Source organism: Mesoplodon bidens (genome assembly GCF_964165515.1).
Source record: "Mesoplodon bidens genome assembly, chromosome: 11".
NCBI lineage: Eukaryota > Metazoa > Chordata > Mammalia > Artiodactyla > Ziphiidae > Mesoplodon > Mesoplodon bidens.
Window position 1 is genome coordinate 73908679 of NC_138167.1, and position 27995 is coordinate 73936673.

A 27995-nucleotide genomic window follows, 5' to 3' on the forward strand; every position below is an offset into this window, starting at 1 on the left:
CTGGTGGATTCTTAAATTTGAGACTAGGAACAATACCTAAACGGGTATAGTTAGCATTTCAAAGAACTGTCCCAAATGTTCTATCTTTTAATCCGAGCAACAAGACTAGGTGGCAGCTATTTCATTCTTCCCATTTTATGGTTGAGAAAAGTAAAGCTCAGAGATGGTACCTGGCTGGCCCATGATCACAGCCAGGAGTCTGTAGAAGGGAACTCAATGACACGTTTTCTACTTCCTAACTCTAAGGCATCACACTGTCTGTGATGCTCTGAAAGACACAGAAAAGGCTACCTAATGTTTATTAAGCTAAGGATGTTTATGATGAGACAGGTGCAGTGGGTGAGGACATAACACTCATTGTCATTGTCTTTTAGAACTTTCTGGATGACAGAGTCTTGTCGTTTCTTGAGTTTGACAATAGGATAGATGAGGGTGAGCTGGAGGTCAGTAGGAAGTATCTTAACAGGAAAGCTAAATGTCTCGAAAATGATTCACCCGACTCCTGTCTGGTCCACTCAACTGAAGAACATTCCAAACCCAGTGTGTGCTCATCTGGGCGGTTTGGGGCTACAGAGAGGAACCCCCAAAGTGTATGATTCTTGTGTTCTTAATCGTTGGAGAAGCAAGATGAATAATATCTGACAGAGAAGGTCATATCCCAGTAAATAGTTTAGAAAATACTGCTAAGGGACTTAGAACGAAATGAGGTTTGAGCTAGGCCTAGAAGGATGGTCAGTATTGGCATAGGGGTCAAAGTTCTGGCTTGGTCAGTGAGCAAGAAACTCAAGCTTATAGAGCCCCGTGTGTGTGTAGATTGTGGTAGAATAATGATGACAACAATACATCATTTTATCATACAACCAAATGATAAAAATGAGCATTTATTTAGTGCTTACTATGTATCAGGGCCTGTCCTCAGAGCTTTGCATGGATTAACTCATATAATCAGCACGCTAGCCCTATCTAGTAGATACTGTTATTGTCCCCTTAAAAATGATGACATAGAGGTTCAGAAAAGTTAAGTAACTTGCCTGAGTTACCCAGCTAGTAAGCGCTGGAACACAGGAAATTGGACTCCAGAGACTGAGTTCTTAAATATTGTCTGACAGTTTGGAAAAAAACATCAGTGGTTCACATAAACTAAGTCTTACTCTGCACTAGACAGACTGAGCATTGCTCATTCAGGTACTAATTCTCCAAACATATGTTACCCAGAGATAACCAGGGGCCCCATTGCCTGGTTTCTCCATGGTATCACAATCAACGAAACACAGTTTAGCAGCCAATATTTCTTAAAAGCTGAAATCTCTACTGGCATCTCTTGAAGAATATTAGAGGACATCCAACTCATAAACCTCAGCAATATTTCTTAAAATCCATAACATGTCCATCACTTTCACTATCTCCCAAACTTCACAGCTGTCCCCAACCCCTATTTTTTCCTTCAATACTTGCTCTCGCTTCTCTGCGCAAACCTCTACTAAAACCCAAACCACGTGACTCCTGACTCTTTCCTCCTTCTTCCCATCTTTTGAGGGCTCTTCGTTCTTTGTCTTCCTAACAGCCCTTTCTCCAGTGTAAATTTGCTCCTGTTTCTTATATTCTTTACCCCACTGATTATCCTGACCTGTGCAATCCTTTCTAGGAACTCAACTGAAAGACTTAAAATATCTCTCAGAAAAGATGAGGAAACTGAGACTAAGAGAGCAAAACAATTTGCACAAGTTTGCACAGCTAGAAGGCGGTAGAGCTAGGACTCATCATCAGATGGATCGTTTTCCTCTGTCTCCCAGCCACGTGCATCCATGAGAGTCATGTGCTCTTTTGGGTGGTGCTTTATCTGCTCATGCTCTGCAGGCTGCACTTGCACTACGTTTATGAGCTGGGTCAGTGGTGTGTGATGTGGTCTATGACATTATTATGAGAAAGTGTGAGCTAATGAACGGGGTTCTGGGAGAAGGTCATAGAGGTGGGGGAAGGGAAGGGGACTGGCCCCTAGTTCTAATCACAGGCTCCTTTCCTTGTGGTCTGGCTGACTACTCGTTATCCAAAAACTCTCGTCCTTCAAGGGCAGGCCAAGCTCAACATCTTGGTGAACTTTTCTGGCCCCTTCATATTGTTTTGCATTTTCATCCTGAGCTCTTGTGGTATTGTACCTGTGCCCACTGCTATTTTTGCCTCAGACTCTTGGTGTTGTGATCGCCAACTTTCTTGTTTGCCCCTCCTGCTACATGGAGGTAGGCACTGTGTCTTGTTTGTCTGTCTGTCTCTAGCACCTAAGAAGTACCTGACATGCCAAGTAGATGCTTAATGAGTGTTGGTTAGATGAATGAATGAACACTAATTGCTGTAAGGCATTCTTCACTCTTGGCTTGCTTTTTTCTCCCCCACCCTCAAGGCTGTAAACATCAGAGATGTAGGAGGGGACCAAGGGTCATAGTGTGTATGTGTCTGTATGTGAGGGATGTGTGTATGGTATATAACCATGTGTGCACTTAGACAAGGTGGCTCAAGACACCATGAAGCCTATTCCAGTCCAACCTGATCTATTTTCCTTCTGAACATTTTCTGCCCACACCATTGTGAGCGCACAACCTGCACTAGGTTCTATTTTTACTTATTTATTATACCTCATTTTGGGGAGGAAATGGTGCAACAGTGCTTAAAAATAAATAATTGAAACAAAGTGTCCCATGCAGGTCTTCTGGCTCCTGACCCATTTTGTTCATTCTTAATCTTTCCTGACCTTCCTAAATGTACTTGTTGGAAAAAGTTTAAAGTTTTCCTTGAAGATAATGTCAATGAAAATCATCAGTAAACAATCTATAATAGGAATAAAAGAGAGTTTTATTTGAGCCAAACTGAGGAGACAGTAGCCCAGGAGACAGCCTCTCAGATAACTGAGGAACGGCTCCAGAGAAGCATGGTTTTCAGCACAGTTTTATGTCTTGTCAGAACAAAGAACATCAGACAATTCAGGGATACATTCCTTCATGTACACAGTGAGTCAGTATGGCCATGGCACCTGGGAAGGGAGTCTTAGCATTGAAGGGGTACCAGCCTTGGTGTCCCAGGAAGGGAGGCATTTAATCTTTATTTTTAACATGCACATTCTTTACTTCTGGTCAGTGTGCCCTTTTCTTTAATAATTAAAGCAGATGTACAATGTATGTTTGATAAGCCACAAACAGGCTGTTCTAGTTAGCATCAAATTCAAGTTAGTTCACGTATAAGCCAGAACGACTTCCCCATACCGCAATATGTGGACATTTCTTTTATTGCTTCCATTTCAGCTCTGAGTTCTGGTGGTGGGAGAGCTCCAGCTCTCCTACACAGTACTGAATCCCCATGAAACACAGACATTCATCACATCGGAAAACCACAGGTATTTTCTTTTGCTTCACATTTTGAGAAAGCCAGGTAGGATTTATCCTCACTTAGCCAACACATCTTCCTTAACAGCAGTTCTGTGGAAAGATGAAGCAGGAGCACAAGAAAGTAAAGCTCTTAGATTTTTCTTCTGTTAGAACTTGCCACCTTGTATAAAAAATGACTTGTTTGCAAGGGCAGCTCTCCCTGTAGACTGTGAACTCCCTGGGGCCAGCCAGAGAGTTGGGGCCAGAGAGTATTCTTTTTCATTTTGAATCTCTAAAGTTCAGCATGGTGTCAGTGGAAGAGATGTAGCTTTGAGTGATGTGACTTGATGTAAAAATGAACGGAAGTGGTGGAACTGATAATAGAAGAAGTGATATTCACCAAATTCATCACCACCATAAAATAAGGAGAGATTATTGAACTCTTATCTAATGCCCAGCACTATTTTAAGCACTTTATATTTATTAACCCTTGTGTATTCATTTTCTTTGGCTGCTGTAACAAATCACAACTTAGTAGTGTAAAACAACACAAGTATTCTCTTACAGCTCTGTAGGTCAGAAGTCCAGCAAGGGTCTCATAAAAATCAAGGAGCATATTGAGCATGTATCGATTAGATAATCAGAAATTAATGATTTTAAAGAATTAAGTCACTCATGAAAAAAATACACAGTAGCTTCTTTATAACCTAAAATTTGTCTTTCTTGAATTAGACAAATTCCATATACGATGGATTAAAAACAGATCAAAAGTAAGATATTTTATTGTAATTTCAGAAGACCAATGAAAAAGAGAAGATCCTGAAAACTTGCTAGTATGGTCTGAATGTTCATGACCCTCCAAAATTTATATGTTGAAAACCTAATGTCCAAAGCAATGGTATTAAGAGGTGGGGTCTTTGAGAGGTGATTAGGTCATGAGGGTGGAACACTCATAATTGGAATTTGTGCCCTTTTGACAAAAGGCCCCACAGTGCTCCCTCACCCCTTCCACCATGTGAAGATACCACAGAAAAGTCTGCAACTCAGAAGAAAGCCTTCACCTGACCATGCTGGCACCCTGATCTCAGATTTTCAGCCTCCAGAATTGTGAGAAATAAATTTCTATTGTTTATAAGTTAAAAAAAAATAAAGGTGCAGGCAGGGCTGCATTGCTTTCTAGAGGCTCTAGAGGAGAGTCCATTCCCTTGCCTGTCCAGCTTCTAGAGGGCACCCTTGGCTCATGGCCCCTTCTTCTCTCTTCAAAGCCAGCAGTGTTGCATCTCTCTGACCATTCCTCTGTAGTCAGTCATCTCTGTCTCTGACTCTACTTTTCTGTCTCCCTCTTCCACTTTTTTTTTTTTTTTTTTTTGGTGGTATGCGGGCCTCTCACTGTCGTGGCCTCTCCTGTTGCGGAGCACAGGCTCCGGACACGCAGGCTCAGCGGCCATGGCTCACGGGCCCAGCCACTCCACGGCATGTGGGATCTTCCCGGACCGGGGCACGAACTCGTGTCCCCTGAATCGGCAGGTGGACTCTCAACCACTGCGCCACCAGGGAAGCCCTCCCTCTTCCACTTTTAAGGACCCTTGTGATGACATTGGGCCCACTGGATAATCCAGCATCATTTCCCTATCTTAAGGTCAACTGATTAGCAAAGTTAATTCCACCTGAAAAGTTAATTCCCTTTTGCCACGGAACAATATACCCACAGGTCTGGGGATTAGCATGTGGTCATCCGTGGGGGCCATTATTCTTCCTAACATGTCTTGAAAGTGGATACTGTTTTTATCCCCATTTTACCAGTGAGGAGACCGAGTCACCGAGAGACAAAGTAACTTGCCAAGGTCAAATAACTAATTGGTGGTGAAATGGAATTGGATTCATTCGAGAGGCCAAGGTGGACCACACATGTTCCTGAGCTGCTGCTTTGACCTGCCTAACTTCTCAAGAATGAGGAAGTTGAAGACAAAACAATCCACTTGCTGGGATATGTTTCTCCTTTAAGAACAAACAACAATAATAAACCCTCCCATTCCTCAGCCTCACATGTCAAGAGTAGCTTTCAAAGGCAGTAACAGTATTGTTTTCTCAGACACTTCTTCGGGAAGAAAACTCTAACACAAAGTCTTAACCGTGGGGGTCTGGTGCAGGGTTGTTGCCTCTCCTGGCTTGAAACGTGTGTAGCTTCCTATAGCCCTTGGGATAAAACCTAAACTTCACATTACAGAAGACCCTTCGTGACATGACTCCTGCCTCCCCTCCTTGGGCCTCAGCTTCATCCTTCTCGGCAATGTAGAGCAGTGGTTAAAAGCTCAGACTTTGGATTCAGATCTCATGTCTATATGACTTTCTTTCCTAGCTCTTTGACTTTGGGCAAGTTATTGTTGGGGGGAGACTCTTGGAGTTTCTGAATTGCGACTCCCGTAGACTTGGAAGCAACTGAACGGTAGGCATCCATTCATCAACTTTATTACTAATAAGGCTGGATGGGACCTGTAGGCGAAATCAGTTTTCTGAAGTCTAGACGTCTGGATTCATCTATGGGTGAATCTTACCCAGGTGTTCAAAGCAGGCAGAGAACTGCAGGTTTTCTCCTGTGGTTGTACTCGGCTCACCAGACGCAGAGGCAGAGGATGTGTGTGTTGGGGGTGGGTGCTGGGTGGGGACAGCTGCTCTGAAAACGTCGAGAAGTGGAAGGGAATGAAGGACACGTGCTCCGAGCTTTCCTCAGTCTCCCTAATTCGACACATCACGTTGGGAGGCGGAAATGCAAGGTGGAAGGACAGGTAGAAGCTCCTTCCCAATCCTCCTGAGAGGGCTGAAGTGTCCGTTGGGTGCACAGGCAGAAAGCCGAGGAGAGAAGAGGCTGTGATCCACTTGATCTCGTGTGAATCAGATCCTGTGCTTCGTGTCCAGGTAAACCAAGCGGCCGAGCCCAGAGTAGAAGCGGAGTAGAAACGGTCCACACCAAGTGGCCGTCAGCCACATCTGCATGCACGCTTTCAACAAACAGTTTATTGAGTTCCAACTCTTTAATAGACACCCAGGGGATATAAGAATGAATACGACAGGAGCCCTCCTCTCGAGGAGCTCACAGGCTACTGGAGGACAAAAATTGCAAACGAGTGGGTGCCATCAGGGTATTACAGGTGCTATGAGAGGGGTAGGTTCCAGGTATTGGTGCAAACGAGGGCTTGGCTGGTGCAGTGGGGAAAGGAGTGCTGGAGCTCTAGAGTTAGCCTGCCTTCTTTTGAATCCCAGCTTGGTTACTTAGTTGCTCTGGAACTTTGGGCAGGTAACTTCAGCTTTCAAAGCCTCAGTTTTGTCATTTATAAAAATGCGGATGATAATGGTAACCTTGTCAAGTGGTGATGCATGTAAAGTGCTTAGTGCGATGCTTGGCAGGTACCTAGATGCCAAGGTAAATGCTACTTATCATTACTGTTACTATTACTATTATTTTAATTGCTTAGTGGGAGTTCAGAGAGGGAACACTTGAGCTGAGGCTTGAAGGATGAATGGGAGTTGGCTTTGCGGAAGTTATAGCAAGAAGCCGGGGCCAGCGCACGGCACAGCTGCAAGGGGCATCATTCCCACTGTAGTCTGTGTGAATGGCTCCCCCTGGAGTTGGGCGGTGTACAGCTTCCATGGCAATATAATACGCAGTGGACTGGAAGTAAGGATGTTCCACCAGCAGGAGGAAGGATCTAGGTCCCAGCAGGACTTCTCTTCTCCAGGCTGAGTGCTGATATCCTCCACACCAGCTGGTGTCATGGGGACAAAGATGCTTAAGGAATCACAGCAGCTACTGCAAACAGACAGAGAACATCTTTGGATAATGTGACTTTAAGAGCTGCAATTCCTTGTGGAGACCGGGCACACCAGTCTGGACTTCATGACCCAGCCTTGTTCTAATGCAAGCATCCGGCCACCTTAATCTTATGCTGTTGGTATGAAGCCTAATTTAAGACAGGTATGTTTTAAGACAGGTATGTGTTAAGACAGGCTGGACCTCCAGAAGGTCCAAGAGGCCTCTCAGAACCTTGGTCTCTGCCTCTTCAGGGCTGGGCCCAGGTGTAGATCGCCGATGTTGCTCTGGTTACAGTGCCTTGGTGAAGAACAGGGCATCTCTCCCTGACCGATTAGGCTGTATAAATGGAGATTTGGCCGAGAATTAGGGCCCACACCCTGCCTGCTGGGCTGTCTCTGCTGCCTTTCAGAACTCCAGATTCTGGGCCTCAGTTGCCCGATTCAACTCTTGTCTCATTGGACCTGAGACACCATTCTGCTTCTCTCTGACTCAGCTGATTTTGCTGGACTCAAGCTCCTGTCTCCTTTAGGAAAGCTGTCAGGTTTGAGCAGCTCACCATTAACCTATTTTTAAATCCTGGGGCCACCAGTATTAGTGTGTGACCTTGAGCTATTTACTTAAATTGTCAAAGCAATCAGTTTCTTTGTGTATAAAGTGGAGATAGTAGCGCTGACCTCATAAGAATGTCATGAAGATACATGGGATTTAATAATACAAAGTGCTTAGTGAATGCATACAAAAATAGTTGTTTTCCTCATGTTGGGGGCACTCATAAATTCTTGCGTGGCTGCTCTGATTGCCCTTCCTGAATGTCTGCCTTGCCCATTGTCCAGAACATCTGGGTACCTGTGACACATAGGTGGTCATCCTAGCAGCAGGGGCAAAGCCTCCTCCACCTGCCCCATTCTACTGAGCCCCAAATACAGTGAGGCCCCAAAACCTCTAGTATCATTGAATTTTGATTGAAACAAGTTTTTTTCCCACTTTTGTCGACTTCCTCTAGAAACTTTCTTTTTCTTAAAGTTCTCGAGTATGTCAGGAATAAAGAATTTGATCCAGTGGGTTGAAAAGTATTTGCCACTATTTTTGCCTTATTCCCTAGATGGCTGACTCAGAAGGCGGGGGTCCCAGCATCAGCCATTCCACTTCCCCCATCTTTGAAGGGATGTTTACCTTCACGCCAGTTTCCTGCAATTTACAACACTAGACATTAATTTTCCCAGATCCTATTGGTGCTTCCAAGAGGGAAGTTGAGTTGACTTGCTAGGAAATCCACCTCTGGTGCAGATAGAAAATAGTTCCAGAGACAATGCACAGAGAGAACATCCCTCAGCTTGACAGTCACGGTCATTCCCTAGAGCCCACTCCAGCCTGTCAGAGAGGGGTCTGAGAAGGTGGGAGAAGGCACTAACCATTTTTTTTTTTGGTCTAAATCCAGCACTTTAGTTTTCTTCAATAATATTGGTTTTGTAAAATGATACATGATAATGATTAAAGCAAGTCACACAACATAGAAAAATGCAAAGAAGCAAACTAAAGATGATGTCCAATCTCACTACTCAGAAATGACCACCTTCAATATCTGTGATCATAATTCCATCCTTTCTCCCTCTCTCTTCTATATGGATAAAGAATAAATAGAAATGAATAGGAGTATTCTATGTGTGCCTTCAAAAACAAAAAGGTATTAAGTTAAATAATCTGCTATTTCGTAGAAGTAAGGAAACTGAGAGAATTACCAAAACCTCATATAAACATTTATTTACAACTAGTAATACGTTTCTGAAAGAGCCTACCAAAGGCAAAACATAAAGATGATAAAAAACTAACAGCTTGGGGTTACTATATTTTTTGAACATGTGCTTTAAATGCAGACAAATCTGTAAGTCCCTATTATGGCAACCTCAGAAATTAGAATTCTTACACTTCACTTATCCTCTGTCTCCTCTTTGTTATATGATAATTTTTATATTTTATTTTTAAACTGCAATTATTGTGGCTTGATAGCTATAGCTTTATATTTTGATGTACTCATTTTCACCACCGACACTTTTAAAAACATTTTAAAATCTGATTTTTCTTTTTCAGAGTTCTTTATTTTGATTCATCTTTTGGTTGGCTGGATTTGATAAACAATTCTTTTTTAATTATTTTCAAAGGGCACATTAAGCTATATTCTCTATTTTTTCCCCCTTTTTTGGTATGTTCCATTTGGCTGTTGCTTTTGAATTTGAAGGACAACATCCTTGTATGTAAAATTCTTGGGTCACCCTTTGTTTCCTTGGAATTTATGATCTCTGTCTTACGCTGTTGAGATGTTTGACGCCAGCCTGAATTTTACCCTTGTAGGTAACTTGGTTTCTCTGCTTATGTGTCCATGGTATTTTATGACAGTGAAGCTAGGGGTGGGGGGATATGTAGGTAGGAGTGAGGTGGTGATGGGAAAATGAGTGAGTATGACATAAGGAAAGGTAGTGTGGTAGGATGTGGGAAAAGAGCAGCCCTAAGGGAGGGGACATTGAACTGCCTTCTGCATAACTTTGCAACTCGTTATGAAGAAATAGAGCCAGTTACCAAAGAAGTTGCTCTCTAGGGGACAAGAGTTTTAATGCAAACCGAGAATATGATTGCTTTACCTTGCACAGAAAATGGTCTTCCTTTCTACAGCATCTTTGAGGGAAGACCAGAGGAGAAACGGTACATTTCTATAAGCAATTGCAATGGCAAATCTACCATTTTTCCTGTTTAAAGAGTCAGGTTTCACTTTCCTTGCTAACGGGAAGGCCTTCAGCTCAGATACCTCCAATTATTTTCTGTTTGGCTTTGCAGACCATTAAGCAATGGATTTGGCCACAGGCTCACCCTTCCTAATGATGTTTTTCTTGGGCTGATATGAAAAACCAGTTGGCAATTGCCGAGTAACCACACGATGACAACTTGGCAGGGGGACACAAAGGGTCCAGGTGTATGACAAATGGCAGAAAGAAACCAGGATGTGATTTGGACAATACTGAATCTGCAAAGCATTCAAGGTACCATTAAAGAGATGCCTGTAAATCATTCTCTTGGAGGGTCTGACACAGATGGAGTCTCTGTGGCTCCGGAAAGCAACCATCGCTGCTCTTGAAAGACAAGTGGAAAAAATGACCCTTTGAGTTACAGGCTCCTCCATCCCTCGAGGCCTAATTGGTTGTCCTGGCTTTCACGTTGTCAGAAAGCCAAGTTCTATGATGATGGGCTAGCAGAAAAGAAAACATTATCAGCCTCAGCGCCCAAAAAGCCACCATGCAAGAGAAGGGAGGGAAACATTTGAAATCTGACTTCCATTCTGATTTTTCCATCTTGAAAAGAAGAGGTTCTGATGGAACTTACAATCTAAATAACGCAAATAGAATGCTTTTGAAATGCTAACGAGAGCTACCATTTCTTGTGTATGTACTCCCTGTCTTTCACTAAGTGCCCTACACATACATTATCCTATTGGATCCTAACAACTCTAAGAGAGAAGGATGATGATGATCTCTGATCCTGGTAAATAGCAACCTTCTCTCTGACCATAGAACTATCTCTAACTCAAGGGGGTGGGGCGGGATGATGGCCAGGGAAATAGACCTTGGCCTGTGTTCTCTCTAAAGGGGTCTCCTCCCTCCACTGATGTTGTCTCAGGTCCCCGCTGGTACCTGGGGAGCCGATGGTCTACTCCTCTGCTGTTGCTGAGTGAGCACGCTCGGGACCCTACCTCTAGGCCGGCTCCTTCTTTTCATCTGGCTCATGGTGATGGAGAAGGGCTAGTGACAATTCAAATATAGCACCAGAAAGCCACTGCTCTGATGTTCGGGCTCTCTCTTTCCTCGTCCATGTGAGAGTGTATCTTACAATACTTCTTTCCCTTGGCAGATTGCCCCCTCTAATTCCTGCGACCCCAGCCCCTCAACAACTTGGGACTTGGAAACCTCCAGGCCTTGTAGCGAGGCACAGAGCTCTCCCTGCTTCTACAGAGGAGGATGAAATGCTCGGTCCCAGTGGTGACCCCTTCTGGCCTCGGGCACAACCATGCTCGGGTGGCTCTTTCCAATGCTGTTGGTTGGCGTTGACTGCAGTGGACGGGGAAGGGCAACCCTCTCCTCTAAGGGATGAGTTGGGAAGGTGGAGGCTTCTAGAGGTGAAGAGACTTGCCTGACTGAGCAGACTTAGAATGTGGCAGAGTTGAAATCTGAACCCAGACTCCAAATCCCAAGCTCTCAACCATCATGGCAGAAATGGGGAAAAACTGAAAAAGCTATTCCAGAGATGACCAGTAGTCATTTCCTTCGGATCTGTCCAAACCTGACTTCTCTGCCAGCAAAGACAAGCCCAGACCTCTGACTTCTTACTGTCATTCCTCCTGCCGCCCCCTGCCCCCCACCCCACCTGGGAGTGTCTGCCTCACGGACAAGTTCACTCAGACAACAGCCCATCTTCCCTCTGCCCCCCATCCCTCTCTGTCCAGAGATCCCACTTCTTCTCAACGATCCTCCTTCCTCCCCCATCCCCCACCAGTGTTCTCTCTTTTGGATGCAGAGCTGCCTTTGAAGTCAACCAGGAGATTTCATTTGGGGAAAACAAATATGTCTGGAGAGGGCAGCAGAGGGAGAAAGATGGGCAAAGGGCCCGGCGTCCTTCACCCTTTTCTCTCATCTCTGACCGTTCATCTGGTGGAACCACAGTATTGAAAAGATCTGAGGCCAAGGACGGGGAGAGCGTCAGTTCCCGGGATGGTATGAAGCACTTGGAAAGGGACAAGAAATCAATTCATCCAGCAGCTTAAAAAAAAAAAAACAAAAACAAACCAGCAGAAGTAGGAAAAAAGCCCTGCCTTTTCCCCAGTTTCCAAGGAGCCCTTTGATAATGCAATGACTCTAGGCCATACACATGGGTCACATTATTTATCACTGGAGCATGAATGTCCTAACCACATCCAAGGGCTTTCACTGGGCTCCTTAAATCATCCAGGACCACAATGAAATGCAAATAGCCTAGTGGAGGACTGGAGCAGAGGAAAGGCGTCCTGGCCCCCAGCCTTCCCCCTCAAATCTGGGGGCAGCCCCAGGGCCCGGGAGGGACTTTCTCCTTTGTTCCCCTGCCCGGCATCCTGTGTTGCTCTGTCTGGCTGGGATGATGGGATTGGTTTATGCACTGGGTTCTTGGAACTTTTCTTTTTTTGTTGCTTGTTCTCGAAAATTGTTGAGGCCTGCTCCAGGAATGGAGTACCCCTGCAGGTAATTCACTTTCCCCTACATGCCTGGAGAGGGTTTCCATCTTTTCTCCCAGAGACTTTGTAACTATGAAAAGGCACAATGACAGTTGTAAGGTTTTGGCTGGAAGTGAGTTTGAGAGGAAGCAACAAGGCTCTTTAGGGCAGTGGGCTTGGGGTCTAGCTGCTCCTTCCCCCACTCAGCTCACTGTGTGATTCTGAGTGTCATGTAACCTCTCTGGTTTCTGTTGTTTCATGTGTAAAGTGAGGGCTGTAATGGATGTTTAAGGACTGCCCCCACCACCATCCCTCATTTCCCTTACCTACGGTACCCCAAATTCTCCAGCCATGTGGTCTGGGTGAGGCTGACATTCCCCCTAGCTCCAAGGATGGACTCTGGCTTGGGCCAAATAGCAGGTGGCATTCTTTCTTCCCATCATGATTGCTTCAGAAATGGGCATATGATCTAAGCCAGTCCAATCAGAGGGAACCTTAGGACTTTTGCTAGAAATGCTGAGACACAGACTCTATTTCTGCTGGATGTGAATATAGAATCACGTAGCTCTGCGAGCTGTTGCCGGTCATCTTTTTTTTGTTGTTGTTGTTCTCATTTGTTGAGTTCTTTAATAAGTTAATCAGCAAAGCAATAGGTTTTAAGTCCCAAATTGCAGTGGGCAAGGTACTGTAATAGACTCAGATCTTACAATGAGATAGTAAGATCTATACATTTATAATTATAAGAAATAATCAAGTGCTAAATCTTGTGGTCAGACAGGAAGCTCCAGGAATTCTGGAAAAGACTAGGTTTAGTCAGGGAAGGCTTCAAGGAAGAAGCAGCCTTGAAGAAAATGTAAAGATTTGGATTAGCAGGAAGGAGGAGTTGAACATTCCATTTGGTGGAGGTGCATTGGTTAAAATGAAATAGATGAATGTGCTAACAAACTTAATGAGTGTGATAATAAAAAGGTGGGTGTGGGTGCTGAGGAAGATAGTTTGGAAGGTAGAAAGGGTACATAGAGTGAAAGGAGCTACCTTTCTGGAGGAGTCAGCTTAAGTGAGGAAGAAGTTAGAGGGAAGATGAGACAGGTAAGATGGGGTCAAATGAGTAGAGGTCTTCCAAGGCAGGCTGAGATTTCAGTCTTAACCTGGTAGACAATAGGATTCTTAACAGATCAAGGAAGGTTTCCTGGAGGGGATAGTCTAGCACTCAAATAGAGAAAAGGATGGGGACATATGTCCACATAAACTGATAACTACAGTGGAGAACAGAACAGGTCCAGGCTCATCAGAAAATTCTCTGTACAGTCTTGCTGTGTACCCATTCCCCAGCAAGCCCATCGTAGGGTGCCGGTCATCTTTTAACGGGATGAGGGGACGGACTACTCAAGAATGGAACAGACATCAAAGAAAATGAACTACTATTATTAAAAAAAAAAAGGAAGAAAAAATCAAGTCCTCATCTCAAAATATGAATGCTGGATCAAGCTTTGCCTGAAGCTTCACTCATCCCTGGACCATTCAGTTATGTGAAAATGAATTCCTTTTATTGTTTGAATTTGGTTTTCTAAAGGCCGATGATTTAGGATTGGTCTTAGTGCCAGAGAATAGACATATTTAGCTTTAGAGTTTCTTCTAGAGGGAAAGGAAAAAAAAAACAACTAAAAAACTTTTTTTGTCCTCCTAGTTTGTTCTAGGAACTATGTTAGGCCGGAGAGAGCACTGGTGAAGAGGCTTTGGTTCTGTAGTTGTACAAGTTTGGTTCAGATCCTTCAAACCCCAAAGGTGAGTCAAACTCCAAACCCAAAGGTGCATAGGTCCACGGCCCTTGAAGTACTTTATCTTCTAAGCTGCATATAAGACCTCGATTGTTCACTTGAGGGATTTGGGTTTCACAATGTCATGAAAGCTTTAGGTATTTAGCTTAATACAAAGCTCCTTATAGGGTGAGTAAATTTATATGCATTACCCTTGTACTGGGATAATTAATCCTTAAAGCGAAACTAAATACTAATCAGAAAGCTGGCTGATTCATAGAAGCCCATGTAAGTCTCCTTATTTTGGCTCGGTGCTTGGTTGGTTCTCTGAAAGCTGATCAGCACATTAATGTTCACAGGACCTGCTACTTTGCAAATCAGATGAAATCTCACTGTACCAGCTTCCCTGATATCCTGGGGAAAAAATTGGCCAACGACATCTTACTGGGCAGTGGGAGTTAGGCGTGTTTCTAAATCCATTTTCTCTTTGGGGAATGGAGATTGGGGTTTGATCAATTGTCAATAACTTGTGGCACTACAGACAGGGTATTTACCAGTACCCAGATTTGGACTTGTTTATTTCCTCAAGTATGTAGCATAGGTGCCAAGATTCCCTGTCCCAGCTCGGGATTTACACCAAGGACAGACATCTCTAGGCAGCTGAGCACTCTCACTAAACATCAAATGTACCATCACATTTCTCAAGAAAGTGAAAGACACTGCCTATTTCTTTCACTTGGGATTCTTCTGGCTGTAAGTGATAGAAAACCCAACCCGTTGTGGTGTATGCAGAAAGGGGAATTTGATAGCTTCTCTAATGGAATAGTGTAGAGGCAGATGCTGGATGCAGCCATGGCAGGAGTCGGGGCCCGAATGACATGATAGCCAGACTCTGCTTTATCCCTCAGTTCTGTGCTGCCCCCGTTCCCAGACAGCCCCTACCTTCATAGTTGCAAGGAGCTGCCTTTTCACCGCTAAGCTGTTCCTATTGGGGCATATTTGAAAGGAGCAGCATGGAAATGGGGTTCTAACAGTTTATGCTGAAGTTAGATCAGGGGGCACTAATGAAGCTTCAGCAGGCTCAGGGGCCTTGAGTTAAGGGCAGTGATTTAGACCAATCTGCTCACGAACGAGGATCAGAGGCTCACGTAGAGAAAGGAACTGACTGGCCCACGATCAATAGCTGTCCCTACTTTTTTCTCTGGACCCCAGATCCCAGATCTCCACACCAGGATCCATTGATGTCCTGACCCCCACGGTGGCAGATCTGGTTTTATCCCAGTTCCCGAGTAAGCCTGAAAGAGCTAAGAGAGATGTGAGATCTGGAATAAAGTCTATCTGGGTTTCTGTTGCTTCAGCTTTCCTGGAATTCTTCTCTTCCTTATTTTGGTGACAGTAAATTTCTTTCCTCTGGGGACATTATTCCATTTAGATCAGTTGAAGCCAATATTCTTTCACATGAGGTGGACCTATGACCTTGGTCAACTAAAGTTTATATTCCTCTGGTCACGGTGATTGATTCAGGGAAAGGATGTTACACAAGCTGGGGCAATCGGAGATCTTGCCAGAACTTTTACTCCGGAGCTACTGAGTGAAAAATCTTGCATTCGCCTTCTTGCCCTGCATAAATAGCTACAAGTTTGGAGCTGACAGTCACAGACCAATTTTGCCACTACAAGGAAGGAGCCTGTTTGGGAACGAAGCCAGCACAAAGGCGAGCAGAGGGGAGAGATGCGGGGAGAGAGAGAGAGACAGGGATTCCTGAATACTTCACTGCCTTGACTTTTTAAAATTATGTGACTTAATAAATTCCCTCTTGTGCTAATTCACATTGACTTGGGTGTCTGTCACTGGCAACACTAAGAATCCTGGCTAATTTGGTTAGGATTTCTTGATGGCCCACACTGTGGCTCGTTGACAGCTGAATGCCCACCACGGGCATTCAGAGGTTGGACGGATGCAGGAAGCAGGAGGGAAAGATGTTATTGCAGGTGGGAGTGATAAGCCAACACCCTCCCTGAGGTGGTTCTATTCAATAAAGCCAGTCCTCTAAGTTGGGTTTAAGGGCAGTAGAAGTCTGGTACCTGGAAACGGAGGAGGCTTGTTTGTGAGCACAGGAGAGGTGACCCCTCTGGGAGAGGACATTCTCAGGAATACCTGAGATCTTGCGACAGGGGCAGGACTAGAATCACAGAGATAACAGTTTATTCCTCTTAACTCAGCCCCATTTTGCCCCGAGGCTGGTGTGTCTTGGAGAAACACCAGGGATGGAAAGGACGGCTTAACCTAGGGATAATCTACAAAGTGTGGTTGCTATGGTGATTATGTTAGATAATGAAAACATTAATCAGATGAAGGACAGTGGGGTGGGTTTCATGGGGAACTAAGAAACCCTCCGGGTTAGAATTCACCTCAGGTAAAGAGTAGAGGCACAGAGGTTTGTTTCAGTGGACACAGAAGCATCATAAGACGGTGGGAGCTGTTTACACAGCATATATACATCACTGGTTGTCTCAGCCAGCACTGAAAGGCTCTTGAGTGTGTCCTCAGGAAAAGAGTGCTGAGAATAAAAAAGAAGGAGTTATTTCAAGAGACTCTAGCAATACTAGGACATCAAGGCAGGCTGTGACAATGCCAAGGTGTCTAGGGGTGGCTTTGTGAGTCGCAGACTTTGGGGCCGCAGCAGGAGGGTGATGGAACACTTGTTTATGATCACACCTGAGATCCTCTAGTGACTCCAGAAATGGTGGAGGGACTGTGTAGGGGAACAGAGTTCTACCAATTTCCCTCGCAGGATTAAAGCTAGAGAAACACTTGGTTCTCCTCTTCGGATCCCTAAGATTAACTTTTGTGCTTTCAGTGAGCGAGGCTTCAGCCTCTCTGTCAACCCCTTGGCCCTCCAGCTGGCTCCCCTGGGTCCTGAAGCCCGAGGAATCCTCATCACTGGTGGACACTCTGGGGTTATTCAAATCCTTGGGGAAAAGCCTGGTGGGCAGTGTCTTTGGTGATTAAGGTAGTGAAATGAGAGCAGTGGTGGGGGAATATTTTTACATGTGACAGCATTGGGTGTCCTCAGCCTTCCCACCATTCTGCTCTGGCATAGAACCACTCTTTGTCTTGCTCTTAGATCTGCAGAGCGATACATCAAATGCCTAAACATGCCCAGCTTGGAAACATGTGATATTTATTGCCAACTGGGAAACCAAATTCCTTTAGAACGCTTGCATAGGTTCTGATTCTCTCCTCAGGCAACGGAGTAGTGATTAAGTAGATATTTGCCTACAAAACACAGATGACACTTCAGTCTTCGGGATCTTGGATTCCCGAAACCAACCTGTTAAACTGGGACAGGGCTCACGCCTGTCTCTGAGATCGTGGACCGCAACTTGCAAACTGGCCCCTCTGAAACGGTTGTAAATTAAAGCCATTCCAGGGACAAGCCATCCCGGCTGAAGCTCATACTGAAACTCTGGGCTTTGGTGACACGAGGTTCATGTTAACTATTTGGGCAGGTCTGTGGGCTTTATATATGGTAACCACAGGGTTTGACAAGCTACTTAGGGGGAAGACAGGACAGATACCAAGTCTGGAAACTTCCTAAAGCATCTGGTGTGTCTGATTGCCACAGGTATTATCTAGGATGCCGTCCACATCTGATATTCAGGTGGGCAATATCAAGGTGACATTGTTATTTATTTCTGTGACCTGGCAAGAGCATAGGAGGTGACAATGCAGAGAGACATCTGAAAAGTTAAGAGGATCATGTCTCTCTCTCCATCAGATGCAAGGTGTTGGATTGCAAAGATGATCAGTCAGTTAGTTACCTGGGTCTTACCCCATTCAGTTATAAGTTCTGGAGATGGATAATTTTTTCCTGTCTCAACTAGAGGACAGAGGTAGGTTAAAAATCTAAAAGCCACTCTTGTTTCTCAGGGCAGAGGGTTTATCTCAGTAATTCTTCAAGGGCAGCAGGTTTGCACAGTGCCCAGCACATAGCAAGACTTCAATAAATGTCAGCTTGTGTTGTTAATATGACATGTCACAGAGGTGAAGGCCCTAGAAGACAATACACGAGCACTGGAACCTGAAACCTGGGTCTGAAATCAGGCTCCACCACTTCCTCGCTGTGTGACCTAGGGCAAGTTACTTAACCATTCTGAGCTTCAGCTCTTCATTTTGTGTTATGGTCATAATTCCAGGCTCCCAGAGAGCATAATTCCCTGAAAGTAAGTGGTTAATTGTACCCTATATAAGAGAGTCATCAAGAGGAGAAGGGGGAAGTGAAGAAACAGGAAAAACTTACGTTCCATTCAACTTGATGGGTGGGTCCTGTTATCTATTTAAATTTCATACAATCTTTTCTGACACAAATCCTCAAACTGGCAAATTTAGCATCGCTGTGCTTTAAACTTCCTATAGATATTTATTCTCTTTAACATGTTTTCTGCAAAGTAGAGTCCTTTGTGTTGTTTGGTCCTGGGCTGAGTAGTGGGTGGGGGAGAGGGGTTGGGTCAGGAAGTAGACTAGGCTGAGACCTACTCTTTGTGGGGTGGGTTGCACTTCATTATTTTGGATGGTTTAAGTACATGGCTAGTCTAAGCCTGTGCAGCATTAAAAATACTCTCCTCTCCTTAGCAAGAGTGGTGTCACGAAAAATAACCAGGAAGTTGATGAGAAGAGAGTGGATAGGGTTTGGGAGGGTTGGGGGAGGTGAGGAGACCACTCCATGCAAATCCATTTTATAGCCTGTGGAACCTTCAAAAGAGGTGCAATAGTGGAGTAGTTAACTACCAAATGCAGTCCCTGGGCGTGCCCTTTAAGAATCATGCTTCTTATAATACTAGCCCAAATTTATTTTTAAGAGTCTGTTTTCTACCACAGTTTCTAGTAACTGTTGGGAATCTGGAGAAAAAAAATCTCATAAAGGTTTTGCCTCAAATGCTCTAATCTGGCCCGGTGCCACACATAATAGGAACTGCACGGTGTGATGGAAACAGCGCTTAATTAGGAGTCAAGGGACCCGCATTCTCCTTCCAACTGTGTTTTTAGTTTGCTTTGCAATCTTGGGCACTTACTTTCCTTCTCTGGTCCTCAGTTTTCCCATGTGTAATATGAAGATCTTCACCTAGATCATGTGGTTTAAAACTTTAAAAAAAATGTATCTGTAAGGAATATAAATGAATTGCTTGAAATGAGTCCTTTATGAAAAACGTAAAATCTGCCCTGTGTCCCTAAGACGGGGTCCCTGTTCAACCCTGATGAACTCCCAGATTTCAACTTGAAATCGTACGAATTGAACGGCAGATTTCGATTTGAAAAACCTCACAGCAGAGGATCTTCAACATCATGTTCAGGTCCATCATTCCTTAGACACATGTCCCATAATGAATACAGGAGATCAGAAGGTTTGGGGCTGGGGTGGGAGGGGTGAGGAACGTCTCTGAGCCTGGAGGTCAATGCTGCGTGGGCGCAGGGAGCAGTACCTCTTGATGCAGTAGGATCAGAATGCAGAGGGGCTGGAGGGTCACTTGGGTTCCTGGGACAGCACAGAAAGCCCCCGCCCAGGCTGGCTGCTGTGGAGGAAGAAATCAGGTCCTAAAACTCTGGCTGCCATTTGGCTGGAGGTGGCTGGGAAATGGTCGGCTGGCTTGGGGTCAGGGCACACCTGGAGCTAGCCCTGCCAGGGCAAGAAAGATACCGCCTTTGGGTGGTCCTGAAGGCACTGTTCCTCTCTGCTCATTGACTCTCAATCTGGGCCATTTGAAACCAGCCAGGCAGCTTTTGGAGGTAAGCAGAAAATGCTTCACCTTCCCCTCTGCCAGGACAAATGTCACTGCTCTTTGAGGTCCAGCTGTACCCCAAAGCCCTTCCCGACAGTGGCAGCACCTCCATTTAGCAGCCTCGGTGCACTTTTGGTCTGATCCACTGCTGAGTCCACCTGTGGGCCCTGGACCACCCTAGTTCCCAAACCAGTCCTGGGAAGGGTTGAGAAGTGTTTCTCAAAAGATGTTCCAGGGCTTCCCTGGTGGCGCAGTGGTTGAGAGTCCGCCTGCCGATGCAGGGGACACGGGTTCGTGCCCCGGTCCGGGAAGATCCCACATGCCACAGAGCGGCTGGGCCCGTGAGCCATGGCCGCTGAGCCTGCGCGTCCGGAGCCTGTGCTCTGCAACGGGAGAGGTCACAACAGTGAGAGGCCTGCGTACCGCAAAAAAAAAAAAAAAAAAAGATGTTCCACAGAACTCTGCTTCCATAGGAGATGAACACACACTCCACGAAAAATGAAAATCATGGTCAAATACATTTGGGAAACGCTGAGCTAAAGTTAAACAGGTTTCTTCATTACGAAGCATCTCAGAGTTTTGAAACTTTAAGAGGCAGGCAGGTGTGGGCTTTCTAAACTAATTTATTTTAGCCCCTCTCCCTGACCCTCTCGGCCCCTTTTGTGTTCATCTAGCATTTGTTCGGTGATCTAGAATTAACTCTGGCGAAGGAAATGGCAGCCGAATCATGATCGCCCAGTTGCTGAGTTCAACCAACAATTTTTGAGCACCACGATGTGTCAGGCACTTGACTGTTGCTGGGAAGACAGAAAAGCGTGAGTTGCACACTTCCTGCCTTCCAGAGTCCATGACCTCCCAAGGCCGTCAAATAAGCAAATAATAGTTGCAAACACAGCATGACAGACTCTCCAGCTGGAGGATCTCCAGCACCGATCACAGTGCCTGGGACCCAGGAGATGCACCTATCGGCTTGGACTGCCTTCAGCTGTGAGTAACAAACAATCGTCACATAATATCAATAGTTTACACAAGTAAGGAGTTTATTTTTCCTACTGTGGTAGACTGAATGATGACCCTCAAAGATGCCTTCATCCTAATCCCTGGAACCTGTCAATATGTTCCCTTAAATGGCAAAAGGGACTTTGCCGATGTGATCACGGATCTTGAGATGGTAGGTTATTCTGGATTACCCTGAGGTCCCCAGTGCATCCTGACATGGCCTCATACTCACAAGGATCCTTAAAGAGAGAGCCAGAAGGGTCTGAGGGAAGAAGATGGTGTGATGACAGAGGCAGAGATTGGAGTGAAGCATGTTGCAGACAGAGGAAGGGCCTTGAGCCGAGGAACCCAGGTGGCCATTAGAAGCTGAAAAAGGCAAGGAAATGGATTCTTTCTTTGGTGCAGAAGGAATCAGCTCTGCCAACACCTTGACTTTTACCCCTTGAGACTAATTTTGAATTTCTGGCCTTCAGAACTATAAGAGAGTAAATTTGTGTTAAGTCACTAAGCACATGGTCATTTGTTACAGCAGCAATAGGAAACGAATACACCCACCTAACCAATATCTGGAAGTAGGCAGCCCAAGGTGTGTGCAGCTGCTTGAGAAAATCATCAAGGGTCTGGTCCCTCTAGCTCCCGGCTGCGCCATCCTTAGCGTCTGGCATTCTTCTTCGTGGCTGGAAGAAAGTGCTACATCTCTAGGCATCCTATCCACATTCGAGGCAGGAAGGAGAGGAAAAGGCCAGGGGAAATGGAAAAAGGTATTTCCTTGGAAGCCTTTTATTCCCATTCAAGGAAAGAAACCCTCCCTAGAGCTATCTGCCTACTTCTCATTGGCCAGAGCTCTGTCACACAGTTACCTTTAGTTGCAAAGAAGGCTGGGAAGGTGTGATTTTCTTTTTTTAAACTGTGCATATTACTTTCCTGAATGAACTGGGATTCAGGTGGTAAGGAAGAAGGTGAGGAAAGATATTGGAGGGCAAATCTAGTATCTGCTACAAAGCTCAATAAACATCTGTTGGACTAAAAGAACATTGGAAGAAGGGAAAACTGGAGTCAAGTTGTAGCTCTATTAGCCCAGATGAGAAAGCGGGGGTGGGGGTGGGGGTGGTGTATGAACTACAGCAAGGATGTGGGGATGGGCAGAATGGAGAGATTTCAGAGGTAATTTGGATCCACTGGGCTTGGTGATTGAGTGGAGGGTTAGTGATGATATTGATTCATTTCTGACTCAAGTAGCTTGGATGTGAGGCAACTCACCAGGATGTGGAATACAAGATGGGGAGAAGTTCTGGATGGTCTGATTCCAGGGTGTCTGTGTCTAGTCCTTCTCAAGGCTCTTTTGCTCAGAACCTGCAATGTGCCCGAGGTGACTTCTCAGCGAGCATGTACCTCTACTGGGTGATAGTTCTCTTTGCTTTTCCTCGTCATCCCTTTCCTGTCTCTCTACCTCTTACAATGATTCAGTCACAGGACCTTATCTTAGTCCCCCTGCCTGGCATTCTTGTCACTCCTTCCAGACCTGAGCCCCATCATGAATCCAGCCACGTTCTAGCCTATTCTATAGATAAAGCATCTTGACGAGATCCTGGTGTCCCGCCAGACTCCAGATGTGGGGGACTCTGACTCACTGGCAGAGGTCGTGCTGCATCTGGTCGGTTTTGGGTTTTGTTTTCGCAGGGGAGCAAGGGGAAGGAAGAGCCTCTGTTTATGGTGCTTCTGAGCACTTAGTCATGCTTGGAGTTTTCTGCTTCTGCTGTGGGTTGCTAGCTATGAAACTGGCCCTTCAGGTACCCTTAGCCATCTTCTAGAATTAGGACCAAGGATGTTGCTGCTCTTTGGATACCGGATTCTACAGCTGTGCATTTGGTGTTGGCCTTTGGAGCTAAGTCTGTTTTTTTGGCACTTGAATGAAGAATTTGGGTTTTGTCTTGTGTGCCAGAGATTGTGAGTGTTCATCAATATCCATGTTTGCCCCAGGTGTCTGGCTAAATGACATTTCCCGGCCTTCCTTGCAGTTAGGAATGGCTGTGTGACTGAATACTAGATAATAGTAGAAATGAGGGGTGCCACTTCCAGGCCTGGCCATAAAATCCTTTGTAGGGAGAGACTCCCCTCCAGGAGATCTCCATAAGAGGACTTCATGGCCCTAAGGAATCATGGAGGCACAAGATGGGAAGAGTCTGGGTCCCTGAATCACTGTGTGGAAGGATGCTAGCTGAACACCTGTGTTGAACTGTTACGTGACAGGTGATAAACTTCTGTTGCATTAAACTGCTGAGGACTTGGGGTTGTTCATTATAGCATCTGCTGTTACTTATACATAACTAACACAATCTGGTTTCCTTTCTTCTGAAAGGAAGTGTAAGAGAATGGTCAAGAGCAGTTATGAGAAGGAGACTGTCTGAGCTCAAAATCCAGCTCTGCCACTAGCTGTGTGACTTGTGGTAAGTTACTTTACTTCTCTGTACCCAACTCGTTCATCCTTAAAATGGGGATAATAACATGACCAACCACATAGGGTTGTTGTGTGGATGAAAGTGAAAACGTACGTACAGTGCCTGACGAGTATCTGGCACATAGTAAACGCAATGTAAGGATTACTTCTCACCTTTTCCTGTCAACCTCAAATTTTAATGATCTCAGGCCCCTTGGGAGGGGCCCAGCCAGACCCTAGGTATCCATTCCATTCCTCCTGGATACCTCTCTCTTCTCAATAATCCCAGGGATTATGGTCCCATCCACCCACATTAGCACGGAGCTACGTGTCTTATCATAGGCTTTTAACATTTTTATATGACTTTTATCTCCGTTTATGCGGTCTCCTCAGTTAGACTGAAAGCTCTTTGAAAGCAGGAACCATGTTGGATAATTTTGTTTATTCAGAACAATAAACAGCACTGAGGAGATAGTAAGCACTGACTAAACTTGTACTTTAAAACTGGATATGTTCTTATCACAATATAGTACTATGCCCATTCATCCTAACACTTTTACAGGACATAGATAAGCACAACAAAAAAATATAAAGTGCAGCTACAATCCAGCATCACTCTCAGAGCACACAGCAGTTTGTAACTGGTTGCTCAGAAGTGTTTGGTGCTTTCATAATACGTATACTTCATGCTATGTGATTATCAGAGCTAATATTTATCGACCATTAACAATTTTCCAAAGACTGTGCTGAGAGCTTTGCTGAATCATCTCCTCTAAGACTCATAGCAACAGTGGGCACTATTATTTTTCCCACTTTGAAGATGAAAAAACGGCATCTAAAAGAGGTTCGGTAATGTAGTAAAAGTCACACAGTGAATAAGAATAAGGTCTGGCATTCAAACAGAGATCTGATCGCAAAGACCCTACTTTATCCAGCAATTTCCTGCCCTATTCTTTCCCACACTGACTCTCTGAGCGGCCCCAGGCATCAGTGGGATTTGCCATGCCAGCTTCGTTAGGGTAGGCATCTGGCCCTACCTGTATTCACTGCCCCAGGACTCCGCCCCACCTGCTGGGAGCTGTAACTGACGCTTCAGATCCCCTGTGCCTGTGTGTGTGCCAAGGCAGATGTGAAGCCTTCAGCTGGACAGATTAGCATCTTAGACTCAAATCCGCCCCCGCATCTCATCTCAGACGCATCCAACACCCAGCGGCTCCTGGTGCTGAGGCGGGGCCGGCCAGGAGCCAGACAGTAGCTGGTGTCCGCCCGTCGGAGCATTGTCTGAAACCTGCATGGGATTAAGGGGAGAGCCTCCAGGCTCCAAGGGACGCTCCCTCAGCTGGGAATGACAATGAAGTCAGCAAGTTATCAGAACTTCAAGGGACGGAGTATTGAGTGGTCACAACAGAGACCATATGTCCTGCAAAGCCTAACATATTTACTCTCTGGCCCTTTACAAAAGAAGTTTGCTGAGCCCTGTTATAGTGAAACCTGCAATGCTAGTTTAACTTTGGGACTCAAAGAGATCAAGAGTCAAACTTCAGTTTTTCTGCTTACTACTTTTGGGAACTTGGGCAAGTGACAGCTTTTTTTTTTTTTAAGATTTTTTTTGATGTAGACCATTTTTAAAGTCTTTATTGAATTTGTTACAATATTGCTTCTGTTTTATGTTTTGATTTTTTGGCCCTGAGGCATGTGGGATCTTAGCTCCCCGACCAAGGATTGAACCCACACCCCCCTGCATTGGAAGATGAAGTCTTAACCATTGGACCACCAGGAAAGTCCCAAGTGACAGCTTTTTAAAAGATCGTTTTACTTCAACTGAAAAATCAGGAATGGTAATTCCTCTCTCCAGGGATGTTGTAAGGATTAGATACAGTAGAGATGGACCACTGTGCCCTCAGCAGGTGCTTGATAAATAGAACCCATAATTTTCAGTATTGTGGAAGGACTTTAAGCAGAGATTGGTATAATCAGATGTGCGTTTAGAAAAAAACCTTGGAGACAGTGTTAATTCACTAGGGCTACTGTAATAAAGTACCACAAACTGGGTGGCTTAAACAACAGAAACTTATCTCACCGCCTGGAGGCTAGAAGTCTGAGATCAATGTGTCAGCAGAGTTGGTTCCTTCTGAAGATATGGGAGGGAATCTGTTGCATGCCTTTCCCCTAGGTTCTGGTGGTTTGCTGGTACTCTTTGGTGTTCCCTGGTTTATAGACACATCTCTGCCTGCATTTTCACATGGCATTCTCCCGTGTCCATCTCTGACTCTGTGTTCAAATTGCCCCCTTTCCATAAGGATGCAGTTGTATTGGATTAGGACCTGCCCTAATGACCTCATCTTAACTTGATCATCTACAAAGACCCTATTTTCAAATAAGGCCACATTTACAAGTACTGGGGATTAGGACTTCAACATGTTTTGAGGGGCCATAATTCAGCCCATAACAGAGGATGTGAGGGGCTGTTTTGGTGCTGGCAAAACTAGTGGTTGGACAACCAGAAGAAGGCTCTTTGGATGACCAAGTAAGTCAGAGGTGGTCAGGTGAGAAAAGAGGATGGTTGGAAAAGCATCAGGAATTAGGGCCAAGATAGAAATATGGAGGAGAGGAGGAAGAGTTGACAGTGACATTGAGACTTCTTGCTTGGCCAGCAGATGAGTTGATGCGGCCACTGTTGAAACTGGAAGGAGGCACTTGTTTGGAGAGAGCAATGGTGAGTTCATTGAACAGGAGAGTGGTTATGTGGAGACAAGAGGAGGGAAATTCAGTGAAAAGGGGAGTGGGCAAAAGAAAACAGCATGTATTGAACATGTAGTGTGCCACGTATCGTTCTGGAGTAACAAATGGTAACTTATTGAGGTGAGCCATGATTAATACTTCTTGATGGCGAGATTAAGTCACCCACAGCTAGAGTGGACAAGCTTTGGGGGGAACCGGATGTTGGGAGACTGGCTGGATATCTTCTGACATCATGGCCCTGAACTTCTCTTTAATAACCACTCAAAATGGATTAAAGACCTAAATGTAAGACCAGACAATGTAAAACTCTTAGAGGAAAACATAAGCAGAACACTCTATGACATAAATCACAGCAAGATCCTTTCTGACCCACCTCCAAAGAAATGGAAATAAAACCAAAAATAAACAAATGGGACCTAATGAAACTTAAAAGCTTTTGCACAGCAAAAGAAACCATAAACTAGATGAAAAGACAACCCTCTGAATGGGAGAAAATATTTGCCAATGAAGCAACTGACAAAGGATTAATCTCCAAAATTTACAAACAGCTCATGCAGCTCAATATCAAAAAATCAAACAACCCAGTCCAAAAATGGGCAGAAGACCTAAATAGACATTTCTCCAAAGAAGATATACAGATTGCTAACAAACACATGAAAGGATGCTCAACATCACTAATCATTAGAGAAATGCAAATCAAAACTACAATGAGGTATCACCTCACACCAGTCAGAATGGTCATCATCAAAAAATCTAGAAACAATAAATGCTGGAGAGGGTGTGGAGAAAAGGGAACCCTCTGGCACTGTTGGTGGGAATGTAAATTGATACAGCCACTATGCAGAACAGTATGGAGGTTCCTTAAAAAACTAAAAATAGAACTACCATATGACCCAGAAATCCCACTGCTGGATATATACCCTGAGAAAACCATAATTCAAAAAGAGTCATGGGGCTTCCCTGGTGGCGCAGTGGTTGAGAGTCCGCCTGCCAATGCAGGAGACACAGGTTCTTGCCCCGGTCTGGGAAGATCCCACATGCCGCGGAGCGGCTGGGCCCGTGAGCCATGGCCACTGAGCCTGCGCGTCCGGAGCTTGTGCTCCTCAACGGGAGAGGCCACAACAGTGAGAGGCCCACGTACCACAAAAAAAAAAAAAAAAAAAAGAGTCATGTACCCCAATGTTCATTTTAACACTGTTTATGATAGCCAGGACATGAAAGCAACCTAAGTGTCCACTGACAGATGAATGGATAAAGAAGATGTGGCACATATATACAATGGAATATTACTCAGCCATAAAAAGAAATGAAATTGAGTTATTTGTAGTGAGGTGGATGGACCTAGAGTCTGTCATACAGAGTGAAATAAGTCAGAAAGAGAAAAACAAATACCATGTGCTAACACATATATATGGAATCAAAAAAAGTGGTCATGAAGAACCTAGGGGCAAGAAGGGAATAAAGATGTAGACCTACTAGAGAATGGACTTGAGGACATGGGGAGGGGGAAGGGTAAGCTGGGACAAAGTGAGAGTGTGGTAGTGTATATATGAACATATATACACTACCAAATGTAAAATAGATAGCTAGTGGGAAGCAGTCACATAGCACAGGAAGATCAGCTCTGTGCTTTGTGACCACCTAGAAGGGTGGGATAGGGAGGGTGGGGGGGAGGGAGACGCAAGAAGGAAGAGATACGGGTATATATGTATATGTATAACTGATTCACTTTGTTATAAAGCAGAAACTAACACACCACTGTAAAGCAATTATACTCCAATAAAAATGTTTAAATAAATAAATAAATAAAAATAAAAAGGGAATGCCATCATTCTTAAAAAAAAAAAAAAAGTCATGTACCACAATGTTCATTGCAGCTCTAT

General features: G+C 44.7%; 1 long non-coding RNA gene across 7 annotated transcripts in view; it reads left to right on the forward strand.

The window, feature by feature from the left end:
• Positions 1-27995, forward strand: part of LOC308624898 — a 62631-nt gene that overhangs the window by 28821 nt on the left and 5815 nt on the right. For 6 of the 7 annotated variants that reach the window (XR_014017015.1, XR_014017016.1, XR_014017017.1 and 3 more), the window contains 5 exons: positions 3294-3385; positions 4340-4463; positions 14085-14182; positions 20609-20921; positions 23293-23380. This is a non-coding gene — a long non-coding RNA (uncharacterized lncRNA). Of the gene's footprint in view, positions 1-3293; positions 3386-4339; positions 4464-5159; positions 5991-14084; positions 14183-20608; positions 20922-23292; positions 23381-27995 lie in introns of those variants that run through there. The other variant, XR_014017021.1, reaches the window with a different exon arrangement.